The sequence below is a fragment of the Hylobates moloch genome, unplaced genomic scaffold (genome assembly GCF_009828535.3).
Source record: "Hylobates moloch isolate HMO894 unplaced genomic scaffold, HMol_V3 SCAFFOLD_12, whole genome shotgun sequence".
Taxonomy (NCBI): Eukaryota; Metazoa; Chordata; class Mammalia; order Primates; family Hylobatidae; genus Hylobates; species Hylobates moloch.
Window position 1 is genome coordinate 28,040,951 of NW_026652287.1, and position 13,336 is coordinate 28,054,286.

General features: G+C 38.3%; 1 protein-coding gene across 4 annotated transcripts in view; it reads left to right on the plus strand.

Annotated features, from left to right (window-relative positions):
- The window catches only part of SLC41A2 (solute carrier family 41 member 2), a 151,157-nt gene that overhangs the window by 16,723 nt on the left and 121,098 nt on the right, over positions 1-13,336 (plus strand). The window contains exon 2 of one of the 4 annotated variants that reach the window (XM_058425497.1): positions 10,232-10,399. The exons of the other annotated variants lie outside the window; for them this stretch is intronic. The gene's annotated coding sequence lies outside the window, so the exon portion shown is untranslated. The remainder of the gene's footprint in view (positions 1-10,231; positions 10,400-13,336) is intronic. 4 annotated transcript variants of the gene reach the window in all.

Consider the following 13,336-nt stretch of genomic DNA (forward strand, 5'->3'; position numbering starts at 1 on the left):
TTGATATATCCTTCTTCCAAATAAAAATTCCTTTAAAAAATTTATATTAATTTTTTTTAGGAGGCGAGAGTTGAGGGTTGTGATTCTGAGAACAAAATCAGTGGCTCTGGGTCTGGTTTTATTTGAAAAATTATTTGCGATGTATTGAGGATTTATTATATAGAGAATTTATTCAATGGATCCATTATTACTTCTGTAGGCTTAAACAAATGCTTTACAAATGTTTAGTCATGTAGAAACTTTAGGATTGATAAATGTTATGACATTATTCTTTTCTGTCAGTGGGCAACCCTAGAAATGAGCAATTGTTTTATGGAATCGGCTAGCTTTGGGGTATCAGTAGCTAAATTGTGTCTGTGATGTCTCAAGCTCTCAAGCTTTTGTGTTTGTGCAGATAATTCAGGACCACCCATTTTACAGCAATTCGGTGTTACTGACATGACAGTTGATTGTCCTTTCACCTCTCTTCCGTGTTCCCCAACTTGTTAAGAAAGTTTGATTTCACTTCTGTTCCCTAAATGAAACCTATGTGAGTTCTTGAATTCAGTTTCAGTGGAAAGTTTCTAGGTTAAGCCAAAAAGTCAAGATTTTTCTTTGCAGTGCTATTCACAATAGCAAAGACATGGAATCAATGCAAATGTTCATCAGTGATAGACTGGATAAAGAAAACGTGGTACATATACACCATGGAATACTATGCAGCCATAAAAAGAATGATATAATGTTCTTTCCAGGGCCATGGATGAGACTGGAAGCCATTATCCTCAGCTAACTAACACAGGAACAGAAAACCAAACACCACATATTCTCATTTATAAGTGGGAGGTGAATGATGAGAACACATGGACATATGGTGGGGAACAATACACACTGGAGCCTGTCAGGGTGGGGGTGGGGGAAGGGAGAGCATTAGGAAGAACAGCTAAGGGAAGCTGGGCTTAATACCTGGGTCATGGGTTGATCTGTTCAGCAAACCACCCTGGCATATATTTACCTATGTAACAAACCTGCACACCCTGAACATGTACCCCAGAACTTAAAATAAAAGTTGAAGAAAAAAAAAAAAAGGTTTTTCTTAGGAGCTAACTTTTTTTTTTTTTTTTTTTGAGACAGAGTCTTGCTCTGTCGCTCAGAGGCAGGTGGATCACCTGAGGTCGGGATCACCATGATCTTGGCTCACTGCAACCTCTGCCTCCCGGTTTCAAGTAATTCTCCTGCCTCAGCCTCCCGAGTAGGTGGGACTACAGGCATCTGCTACCACGCCCAGCTAATTTTTTGTATTTTTAGTAGAGATGGGGTTTCACCCTATTGGCCAGGCTGGTCTCAAACTCCTGACCTCAGGTGATCCACCTGCCTTGGCCCTCCAAAGTGCTGGGATTATAGGTGTGAACTACCATGCCCGGCCATGAGCTAACTTTATGTATTTTAGCCAAAAAATAAATAAATAAATAAATAAATAAATAAATAAATAAATGGAGATAAAAGGGAGATACTTTGATTCCATTTTAGAGGTGAGCCTTTTTTTTTTAGCTTATGTTTTATTTTTTTATTTTTATTTTTGTTTTTTATTATACTTTAAGTTTTAGGGTACATGTGCACAATGTGCAGGTTAGTTACATATGTATACATGTGCCATGTTGGTGTGCTGCACCCATTAACTCATCATTTAATAGTAGGTATATCTCCTAGTGCTATCCGTTCCCCCTTCCCCCCAGGTGAGCCTTTTAAAAAAGTAAAAATAAAAATAATAAGGCTGGGCTCGGTGGCTCACGTCTGTTATCCCAGCACTTTGGGAAGCTGAGGCAGGTGGATCACCTGAGGTCGGGAGTTCAAGACCAGCCTGACCAACATGGAGAAACCCCGTCTCTACTAAAAATATAAAATTAGCTGGGGTGGTGGTGCATGCTTGTAATTCCAGCTAATTGGGAGGCTGAGGCAGGAGAATTGCTTGAACCTGGGAGGCAGAGGTTGCAGTGAGCTGAGATCACGCCATTGCACTCCAGCCTGGGCAAAAAGAGTGAAACTCTGTCTCAAAAAAAAAAAAAAATAATAATAGGAAACAGAAACATAGAGAAGGTATACTTAAAGAAAAAATTAAAAGAACAGAATGTATCCTTGCAGAGTGGCAAAAGTAAGAATATATAATAACCATAAAATAAGTCGATTTCTAGGTGTGTCTGTATGTGTGTATGTGTGTCTGATAGTACTGTGGATTTTAATATGTTTATATAAATATATATACCTGCTCAACAAGTTCTGGGATTTTCAACTAAGTGAAATAATTACTGGTAATAGATTGCATTAAAACTTTTTCTTTTATTGTTGTGGGAAGAAAACAAAATGTTAAACTCTGATTTAATACCATCCTTAGTAATTAGGAATGACCTGTGTCTCCTGACTTTCAGCTGTACTGGATTTCCTAAGCATTGTTATTTAACTTTTGCAATGGAACAGAATGCCTCTTTCAGTACAATAGGCAGAGTTTCTCCAAGATTCTGGTTTGGTAGATCCACATACATACAATATACTTTGTTTTCTTTATTTTTAAAAATGAGCAATTTTATGGCTGGGCACGGTGGCTCGTGCCTATAATACTGGCACTTTGGGAGGCATAGGCAGGAGGAAGTGATCACTTGAGGCCAGGAGTTTGAGACCAGCCTGGGGAACATAGCAAGACCCTGTCTGTACAAACTATTTAAAAATTAGCTGGGTGTGGTGTCCTGCACCTATAGTCCTAGCTACTCGGGAGGCTAAGGTGCAAGGATCACTTGAGTCCAGGAGTTTGAGGCTTCAGTGAGCTATGATTGCAACACCGCAGTCTAGCCTGAGTGACAGAACAAGACCCTTTTTTTATTTTTGTAAGTAAAGTTGAATTCATAAGGAGTGTCTGGTCTTATTTTCCTTTAAGTCAATGATTCCCTGACATGACTCTATAAACCAGTGGTAAACTATGACAAAAGTCTCACAGGAAACATGAAATGAACTTTTCCATAAATCTAAATGTGTTCAGTGAAAAGGACTGCCCTTTAGTCTGAGATTTTGTCCTTTCTACATTTTTGGTGTTAAAATGTATACTTATTTTTTAGGAAAAAATTGTTTTTAACTTTGTAAAATTTTGGGAGGAAATTTTGGTTTTTGAGATTCAAATGTTTGGAAGCCAGTGTTTTAAAACTCCTTGATCATAGACTAGAACCTTTAAGTGCTCAGTATATCAGAGAGACTCTCCTAAACTAAAATGGATAGGAATCTGTGGGTCAGATTACTTTTTAAAACATACACTTTTTAAATTAGCTTTTGTTAGGTCATGCTGTGATAATAAACAATTCCAAACTCTCAGTGGCTTTCTGGGACAAAGCTTTATTTCTTTCTCCTGTTATGTGTACCCTGTTGATTGCTGTGGGGTGGCTGTGGTTGCTGTATCTCTCCATCTGTCGTTGTCTTGGGACCCAGTCTGAAGAAGCAGCAACTGCCTAGGACATGCCATTCTCATGACAGAGGGAGCAAAGAGACATAGCTGAATTGTTTCTGTTGTAGGTGTTGCTGCTGCTCTTATTCTGTTGGCCAAAGGGAGTCCCATGGCCAAACCTGATGCTAATGGAGATGAGGAAGTAGAATTCTCCTACAGTCCTTGCAAATGACAAGGCAACAGGTAGAGACAAGAATCCTCTTGTAGGAGGGGACCAATAATGGGGAGTAATAATAACATCCATCACAGTATTAATCACATCGAAGCAGTGTTGTATATGCACAATTTGAAGAACAATAATAAACACTAGGTATCCACCACCAAGCTTAAAAAATACAACCAATACCTTTGGAACCTCCTGGGTGCTTTTGTATCACTTCACCAAATGTAAGCACTCTTGAAATGTGTGTTTGTCATATCCTTATTCTTATATTCCATTGTATAGATATGCCACAATGTGTCCTTTCTCATGGATTAATTCCATTTTTGTTTTTGCTAGTATGAATAATGCTACCAAGAACATTCTTTCATGTGTCTTCTGGTATACAGTGTGAATTTCTTTAGGGCAGGGATTTAAGGATGGAAATGCTGGACTGTGGGGCACATGCCTCTCAGTTTTGGTAGATAATGCCAAATTGTTTTCCAAAGTGCTTTTGGCAGTTTATACTTGCACAAGTAGGGCTGTATGCGTTACCACTGCTTACATCCTTGTTCACACTTGAAAGCCTGATAATATCAAATGATTCCTTTTTGAATGTATCGGGAGGTGCTTCTCAAAGTAACACAAATCCTTTGGGATACCATTTAAAGTACAGATTTCAATTCAGGAGGTTGAGTTGGGATGGGAGCTGACTGAGGTCCTGCGTTTCTTAGTCTTCCAGTTGATGCCATGCCATTGGACCCGAGACCACACTTTGATAACAAGAATCTAAGGCACTAAATACAGTCATGCATCACTTAATGAAGGGCTTAACGATGGGGATAAATTCTGAGAAATGTGTTGTTAGATGCATTTCATCATTGCGTATCATAGAGTATGTTAACACAAACCTAGATGGTAGAGCCTACCACACACCAAGGCTGTGTGGTATGGCCTATTGCTCCTAGGCTACAGTACAGTAACGTGTTATACAGGTTTGTATAGCACATTACTCTACTGAATATTATAGGCAGTTGTTACACAATGGTAAGTATTTGTATATCTAAAAATAGAAAACGTATAGTAAAAACACAGTATAAAAAATAAAAAATGATACACCTGTACAGGGCACTTACCATGAATGGAGTTTTCAGTACTGGAAGTTGCTCTGGGTGAGTTGGTAAGTGAGTGGTGAGTGAATGTGAAGGGCTAGGACATTACTGTGCACTACTGTAGACTTTATAAACAGGCTACACAAAATGTACAAAAATATTTTTCTTTGTTAAACTATAGCTTACTGTAACTTTTAATTTTTCATTGTTTCAATTTTAATTTAAAAAATTGTTTAGAGGCAGGGTCTTGCTCTGTCATCCACTGGGGTGCAGTGCACAATCATAGCTCACTGTAATCTTGCGCTCCTGGACCCAAGGAAAACTCCTGCCGTGGCCTCCCAAAGTGTTGGGATTACAGGCATGAGCCACTGCACCCAGCCTGTAACATTTTTACTTTATAAACTTTAAATATTAAAAATATTGACTTTTGTAATAATACTTAGCTTAAAACACACACACATTGTACAGCTGCACAAAATATTTTCCTTCTTTGTTTCCTTATTCTATATACTTTTTTCAATTTTTGTTTTTTTCTTTTACTTTTAAAAACCTTTTTATTAAAATCTAAGACACACACTGATATAGTTTGGCTCTGTGTCCCCACCCAAATCTTATCTTGTCGCTCCCATAATTCCCATGTGTTGTGGGAGGAACCCAGTGGGAGGTGATTGAATTATGGGGGCAGGTCTTTCCTGTACTGTTCTCATGATAGTGAATGGGTCTCACGAGATCTGATGGTTTTAAAAAATGGGAGTTGCCCTGCACAAGCTCTCTCTTTGCCTGCCACCATCCACATAAGATGTGACTTCCTCCGCCTTGCCTTCTTCCATGATTGTGAGGCCTCCCCAGCCACGAGTCCAACTAAACCTCTTTCTTTTGTAGATTGCCCAGTCTTGGGTATGTCTTTATCAGTAGCATGAAAATGGACTAATACACACACACATTAGCATAGGCCTCCATAGGGTCAAGATCATCACTATCACTGCCTTCCACCTTCACATCTTGCCCTGCTGCAAGGTTTTCTGGGCCAGTAGCACACAAAGGAGCAGATATACATGCTAAAATAATATAAAAAGTATAGTATAGTAAATACATAAACCAGTAACAAAATCGTTATTTATTATCATTGGCAAATATTATGTACTACATATATAAAACTGTGTTATACTTTTATATGACTGGCAGCACAGTAGGTTTATTTATACCAGCATCACCACAAACATGTGGCTAATGCCTCATGCTATGGCATATTGACAGCTATGATGTCACTAGGCAACAGGAATTTTTTTTTTTTTTAAGACAGAGTCTTGCTCTGTTGCCCAGGCTGGAGTGCAGTGGTGCAAACTTGGCTCACTGCAACCTCTGCCTCTTGGGTTCAACTAATTCTCATGGTTCAGCCTCCCGAGTAGCTGGGATTACAGGTGTGTGCCTTCATGCCCAGCTAATTTTTGTATTTTTACTAGAGACAGGGTTTTGCCATGTTGGCCAGGCTGGTCTCAAACTCCTGGCCTCAAGTGATCTGCCTAGCATGGCCTCCTAAAGTGCTGGAATTACAGGTGTGAGCTCTCTGCACCTCGGCTGGCAATAGGAATTTTTGAACTCCATTATAATCTTATGGGACCACCATCATATATGTGGTCTATCCTTGACCAAAATCTTGTTAGGCAGTACATGACTGTAGTCAGAGTGGCCTTTGTGTTGTCTGCCCGTAGCACCTAAAGAGTCTTTGGAACAAAACCGGTAAATAACAACATTTGTTACATCCAATCGAATCTAAGATTTTTGAATCATGCTTGATATTTTTATTGACAGTACATGAGCAATTTAGATAATTCTTAAATTTTATTTATTTTTAATAAATATGATATTAATGTGATATTTTGATCTATGTATACGTTATAGAAAATATTCAATCAAGATAACTAACATACATATCATCTCACATTTTTTTTTGTGGTGAGAATATTGAAAATCTACCTTTTTTTTTGGCATTTTGAAACATAGAATAAATTATTAACTGTGGTCAACATACAGTGCAATAGATCACCAAAACTTACTCTTCCAGGCCGGGCGTGGTGGCTCACGCCTGTAATCCCAGCACTTTGGGAGGCTGAGGAGGGCGGATCACCTGAGGTCAGGAGTTTGAGACCAGCCTGGCTAACATGGTGAAACCCCATTTCTACTAAAAATACAAAAAATTAGCCGGGCGTGGTGGTGTGCCCCTCTAATCCCAGCTACTCGAGAAGCTGAGGCAGGAGAATTGCTTGAACCTGGGAGGCGGAGGTTGCAGTGGGCCAAGATTGTACCATTGCACTGCGGCTTGGGCAACAAGAACGAAACTCTGTCTCAAAACAAACAAACAAACAAAACAAAAACTTTCTTTCCCAGTGTAACTGAAACTTTATACCCTTTGAGGAACAACTTTCCTTTCCCCATTCCTCCTCCTCCCCACCGCCCATTGTAACCACTTGTCTACTCTCTATTTCTAAGAGATCAACTTTTTCAGATTCCACATAAGTACAATATTTTTCTTTCTGTGCCTAGCTTATTTCAGTTAGCATAATGTCCTCCGGTTCCATCCATGTTGTCAAGAATTACAGAATTTTCTTACTTTTTAAAGCTGAATAGTATTCCATTGTAGTTTATAAACCACATTGTATTTATCGATTCATCTGTTGATGAACATCTAGATTGCTTCCATATCTTGGATATTGTGAACAATACCGAAATGAACATGGGAGTGCAGATAGAATCCCAAGCCACCATTTTAACCACTCTACTTTCTGTACCTGTTGTAGATGCTCTTTTTTTTTTTCTCTAAACCTCTGTCTTGTACAAATATTGGCCATTAAGGAATAAAGTAGTGGATCTTTTCTTCTAATCATTTGTTGTTTTATAGTTTACAAAGAGAGTCCAGAATTTAAACCTAAGCCATCTAAGCTTCTGAATAGCTTATACTGAAGAATACTAGGAGTTTTAAAGACACTGGTTCTTCCCAGCTATGCTACTATTAGATTAGTATAACTTATTAAAGTAGCTAGAGATAAATATCTCAATGGCACTCTTTAAGCACATTAAAGCCAGTGGAAACTGCCCAATTTTATTTCTTATTTTTTTAATTTACTTTTTTTTCCATTCATTGATGGATTGATGGATAACAAATACAGAACAAATGATTTTAATTTTGTGGTATATATGCACAATGCCCATTTTAAATCTACCATAAAACTTAAACAATTTTTTTTTTTTTTTTTTTAGTAGCTTTATGAGTACAAGTAGTTTTGGGCTACATGGATGAATTGTATAGTGGTGAAGTCTGGGATAGCGCACCCATCACCCAAGTAGTGTGTATTGTACCTAATAGGTAGTTTTTGTCCTTTACCCTCCTGCCACCGTCCCCCTTTCTGAGTCTCCAGTGTTCATTATACCACTCTGTATGCCTTTGCATACCCATAGCTTAGCTCCCACTTAAAACTAAGAACATGCAGTAGTTGGTTTTCCATTCCTGAGTTACGTCACTTAGAATAATGGCCTCTAGCTCCATCCAAGTTGCTGCAAAAGACATTATTTTGTTCTTTTTTATGGCTGAGCAGTCTTTCATGGTATATATATGTGTGTGTGTGTGTGTGTGTGTGTGTGTGTATATATTTATTTTCTTTATCCACTAATTCATTGATGAGCACTTAGGTTGGTTTCATATCTTTGCAATTGTGAGTTGTGCTGTAATAAACAGATAAACATACATGTGCAGGTGTCTTTTTGATGTGATGACTTCTTTTCTTTTGGGTAGATACCCAGTAGTGGGATTGCTGAATTGAATGGTAGATCCACTTTTTAGTTCTTTAAGAAATCTCCATACTATTTTCCATAGAGGCTGTACAAATTTACATTCCCACCAGCAGTATATAAACATTCTCTTTTCACCACATCCATGATAACATCTATTGTTTATTGACATTTTAATAATGGCAGTTTTGGCTGGGGTTAGGTGGTATTTCATTGTGGTTTTAATTTGCATTTCCCTGATGATTAGTGATTTTGAGCACTTTTTAATATGTTTGTTGGCCATTTGTATGTCTTCTTTTGAGAAATGTCTATTCATGTCATTTGCCTACTTTCTGATGGGATCATTTGTTTTTTTCTTACTGATTTGACTTCCTTGTAGATCCTGGATATTTGTCCTTTGTGGGCTGCATAATTTGCAAATGTTTTCTCCCATTCTGTAGGTTGTGTTTACTCTGATGATTGTTTCTTTGGCTCTGCAGAAGCTTTTTCATTCAATAATGTCTCATTTATTTAATTTTTATTGCATTTGCTTTTAGGGGTCTTGGCCATAAATTCTTTGCCCACACCAATGTCCAGAAGAGTTTTTTTCCTAGGTTTTCTTCTAGAATTTTTATGGCTTTAGGTATTAGATTTAAGTCTTTAATCCATTTGGAGTTAATTTTTGTATATGGTGAGAGATAGGGATCCAGTTTCATTCTTCTACATGTGACCGTCTAATTTTCTCAGTGCTATTTATTGAATAAAATGTCCTTTTCCCAATTTATGTTTTTGTGTGCTTCTTGAATATCAGTTGGTTGTATTTGGCTTTATTTTTGGGTTCTTTATTCTCTTCCTTTGGTCTATATATCCCCTTTTATACCAGTATCATGCTGTTTTGGTTGCTATATCTTTTTTTTTTTTGAGACAAAGTCTCACTGTGTCACCCAGGCTGGAGTGCAGTGAGGCAATCACAGCTCACTGCAGCCTTGACCTCCCAGGCTCCAGTGCTTCTCCCACCTCAGCCTCCCGAGTAGCTGGGACTACAGGTGCACACCATCATGCCCAGCTAATTTTTGTATTTTTTGTAGAGACAAGGTTTCGCCATGTTGCCCAAGCTGGGCTCCAACTCCTGGGCTCAAGTAGTTCTCCTGACTTGGCCTCCCAAAATTCTGGGATTGCAGGCATGAGCCACTGTACCCTGCCTAGTATATCCTTATAGTATAGTTTGAAGACAGGTAATGTGATGCCTCCAGATTTGTTATTTTTGCTTAGGATTACTCGCAAAGCTATTTTGATTGTAATTCATTATTCAGTGAGAAGAGTTTATAACAGGTGATTTATTTAGTTAAAGGAAGAAAGTTTAAGGAATCATTAAGGAGATAATAGACCTTGTCAATAAGCAAGCATTGAACTAACTGATAATTATTCATTAACCAGATAAAAAGAAGGATAAAATTTTTAAAAAGCCCACATTTTCCTCAATGCATGATGGTGATATGTGGTTCGTGGCATGTACTTGTATCAAGGTCATTCCTGGCACTTTCAAACTGTATTATTTAAAAACAGGGAAAAAAAAAGCTGTTAGGACAGAAACACCACTCAGAGTAGCTTAAGCAATGAAGAAGATTTATTGGCCTATAGTTGGGAAGAACAGGAATGGAGTGAGTTTTAACTAAATGGTATAGAGATTCTAATTATGTTGTCATGACTCTCTCATTACCTCCTATCTCTGATTCCCTCTTTCTGTAGATCCTCTTCTAATGTAGATGGCTTTCTTCCAAGTGGTGGTGATGATGATGGTGGTAGAGGGAGCTTTGTGAGGAGGAAGACATAGTGACAGAAAGTTCAGAATTAAGTCATTCCAAAGGAAAATGAGAACTTTCTTCCCCCAGAGGCCTTCCCCTCTGAAATAGCCCCGTAAGTCATTTATTCTTTGTTTAATCAACTGTTTCCTCCATAGCCTTTATCACAAATTATCTCTTTTATTTATGTGCTTACCTGATTATTGTTTTTCCTTCCAACTGCAAGGTAAAATCCATCAGAGCAGTAACTGTGCCTATTTGTTTCATTACTGTAGCCCCAGCATCTAGTAGGCACTCAGGAAATAGTAAGCAGCAAATATATAAAATTCCAGGAAGGGACTCAGATCCTCCTTGGGCCATTTGTCATTATTGTGGTCTGCAGGGTAGGGTACTGTGATTGATATACCTACTAGAATCTCATGGAATAGGGAAATGGATTTACCATAGGTAATGGAGATACCATTAGCTAAAGGAATTGGGAAAAGATGCTGAGCAAACAACAACAAAAAATATCTGTCTACCATATATGTTTTATGTCCTTTAAGCACAGTTTCATATTTTACCCAACTGCCTAGTCTGATGTGTAAGGTTATGCAGATTCTGCATTGCATGAAGGTGCTTGCTGAGGGGACAGAGTGTGGGCTAAAATCCAGCCTAAAGCTCCACTTACAGGGCTTCCTTTTTCCAGGAGGCACTCTGTTTTTAATTTTGTACACATTTGGATGGTCTCTGTATATGGTATCCCTGGTTGAGTATCCACCTCTCCATCTAAACTTCTGAATAGCTTATACCGAAGTAAGAATACTAGGAGCAAAAGTATGACCTGGATGTGTCTGTGCATCTGGATCCCACTGGCCAGTTCAGTGTTGACTATGTGCTTAGCCATGTTCTGCATATATTCTGCGAGATGACTGATCTTGGGAAATTCTGAGATGACTGGTCTTGGGAAATTCCCCCTTGTTTTCTTTCTCTCCTCTCTATTTTTCTGCCTAGTTTTGCTATTTGGTCAGGTTTTCAAAGCACAGATTTTGAGCTTTCTGAACTTTAGAATGGCTGAATGGTGACATTGTCATCTCTCTTTCTTGTTTACCTACGTTTCTCTGCATTTCCATTTTGATCATCCTGATAATTCTGCATCAGGAGGAAAGTTTCCTATCACTGGTCCTCCTATGGAATAGACCTGTCTTATAGCTCAATCCCTTTGGGGTTTGTTTTGCATTTTATTTGATTAAAGATCTACTGGGGCAGTGAAATACTCACTACTTTTTAAAAAGGTAGATGAGTTGAAGGAACAGACACCCACTTAATCTAACTCATGTAAGGGGCAGGGAATCTCCCAAGTTCCAGATGTATAGCTCAGCCTTTCATTGCCTAGAAGGCTCTCTGCCCTTTTCTCTCTTTCTGGGACTACATGGTTTCATCTCTGCTTCACTCTGGCCATTGGTTTCATTAATCTGATTTTCTTTAAACAGCAACTTTCTCTGTATACTGGCCAGCCTAGAAGTGGCAAAAATGGGAACTAGTGCTTAGTCTACTCATTGGAGTCTCAGTGCAAGTCCACAGGAAGTCTGCACCATAATCATCACATGGAAAAGTTAAAAATAAAAAAGATTTGTGGGCCTCAAACACAGACATTCTCAGTCAGTAGGTCTGGTGTCCTGGAATCTGTATTTTAAAAATGTTCCTCAGAAGGAATTCCCAGATCCCAGACCCCTCTATAATCACAAGAGAGAGGAAAGGAAAGTGAGTGAGTGATGGAATTGATGAACCAGGCCCTAACACCCACTTATGTCCTACATAGCCCCTTCTCTTTCTCCCTTTGCCACTCCTTGCTATTGATCTTCCTATCCAGAGAGGAGATGGATATTCTAAGACATTGGAAACAAATACTGAGGAATATAGTAGTTTTCATTAAAAGCAGCAATAGTAGCAGCAACAATTCTCAATCTAGCTTGGCAGGAACGCAGCCCATTTAGGTTTTGGGGCCACCCATCCTTTATCAAATCAGTGCCATTTTTTTGGTTTTAGATGCTCTTGGAAGTATAAGACAGGCCTAGGTGTTTCTGAGAAACACCTGATAGCTTGGAAAGCCTTGCCAGCTATGGCAGCAATTGTCAGGCTGTCTCCCTGGTCAGGTGGTGGGTGACCTTGCAGCTTCAGTGCCCATCACTCTTTGATATGCCACAGTTATGTGTTTGTGTCTCTTAGTTCAAAGTCTTCAAAGAGACTCTAGTCACTGAATGGCCAGCCAGTCAGGGTCTACCCTGGGATTATGGGCCAGAGCAGACTGAGAACTATGAATGGACAGAGCAGGGCATAAATAAGTACATTACAAGCTTTCTTCTGGCTGGTTTGCAAATGGAGGTTTAAGTGAATATTTGTAATTTCTTTTTAGTTTTGTTATTCCTAAATGAAAGAAGGTTTATATTCCTAAATCAATTATAATGAGTTTTTCTATCTCAGAACTACAAATGTGACTCCAGCCTCATTTTATATGTGAAATAAATGCCCTATATAGTATTCAGGATACCTACCAAGTGTTTTTATAGTAAACATCATCCCTGTCTCTTCATATCTTAATAATAAAATGTATATCATATTAAGTTGTAAATAAAGTAATATGGTTTATTATTTAATGTTTAAAGTATAATGCCATATATCTTACTTTTGTTGTGTACTGACATATGCAAAGGGTATAGCAATTTGATTCTGAGTCCTTGCAATAGTAATAAAAGCCATTACTTTATTTAAAACATTTGTCCACTGTGGGATTTCAGAGGCAGTTGAAGACCTTATGTGGATATTGATCACATAAAGTATGCAAAGATAAGAGATACTTTTAACCAAGATTGAGCACAAAAATAGCTCTGTATTATATTTCTGTACACAAAGCAGTTGTATGGCACAAAGCAGTTATGTTTTAAGCCCACAAAGTGTAGTATCAGTACCTTAGGGTTGGTTTAAGAATGTGTGTTTACTACCTTTATAAGAATTTAAGTATCTATCTTGATACTGAAACTATCTTGTTTCTCTGATTTTTAAAAATTATTTT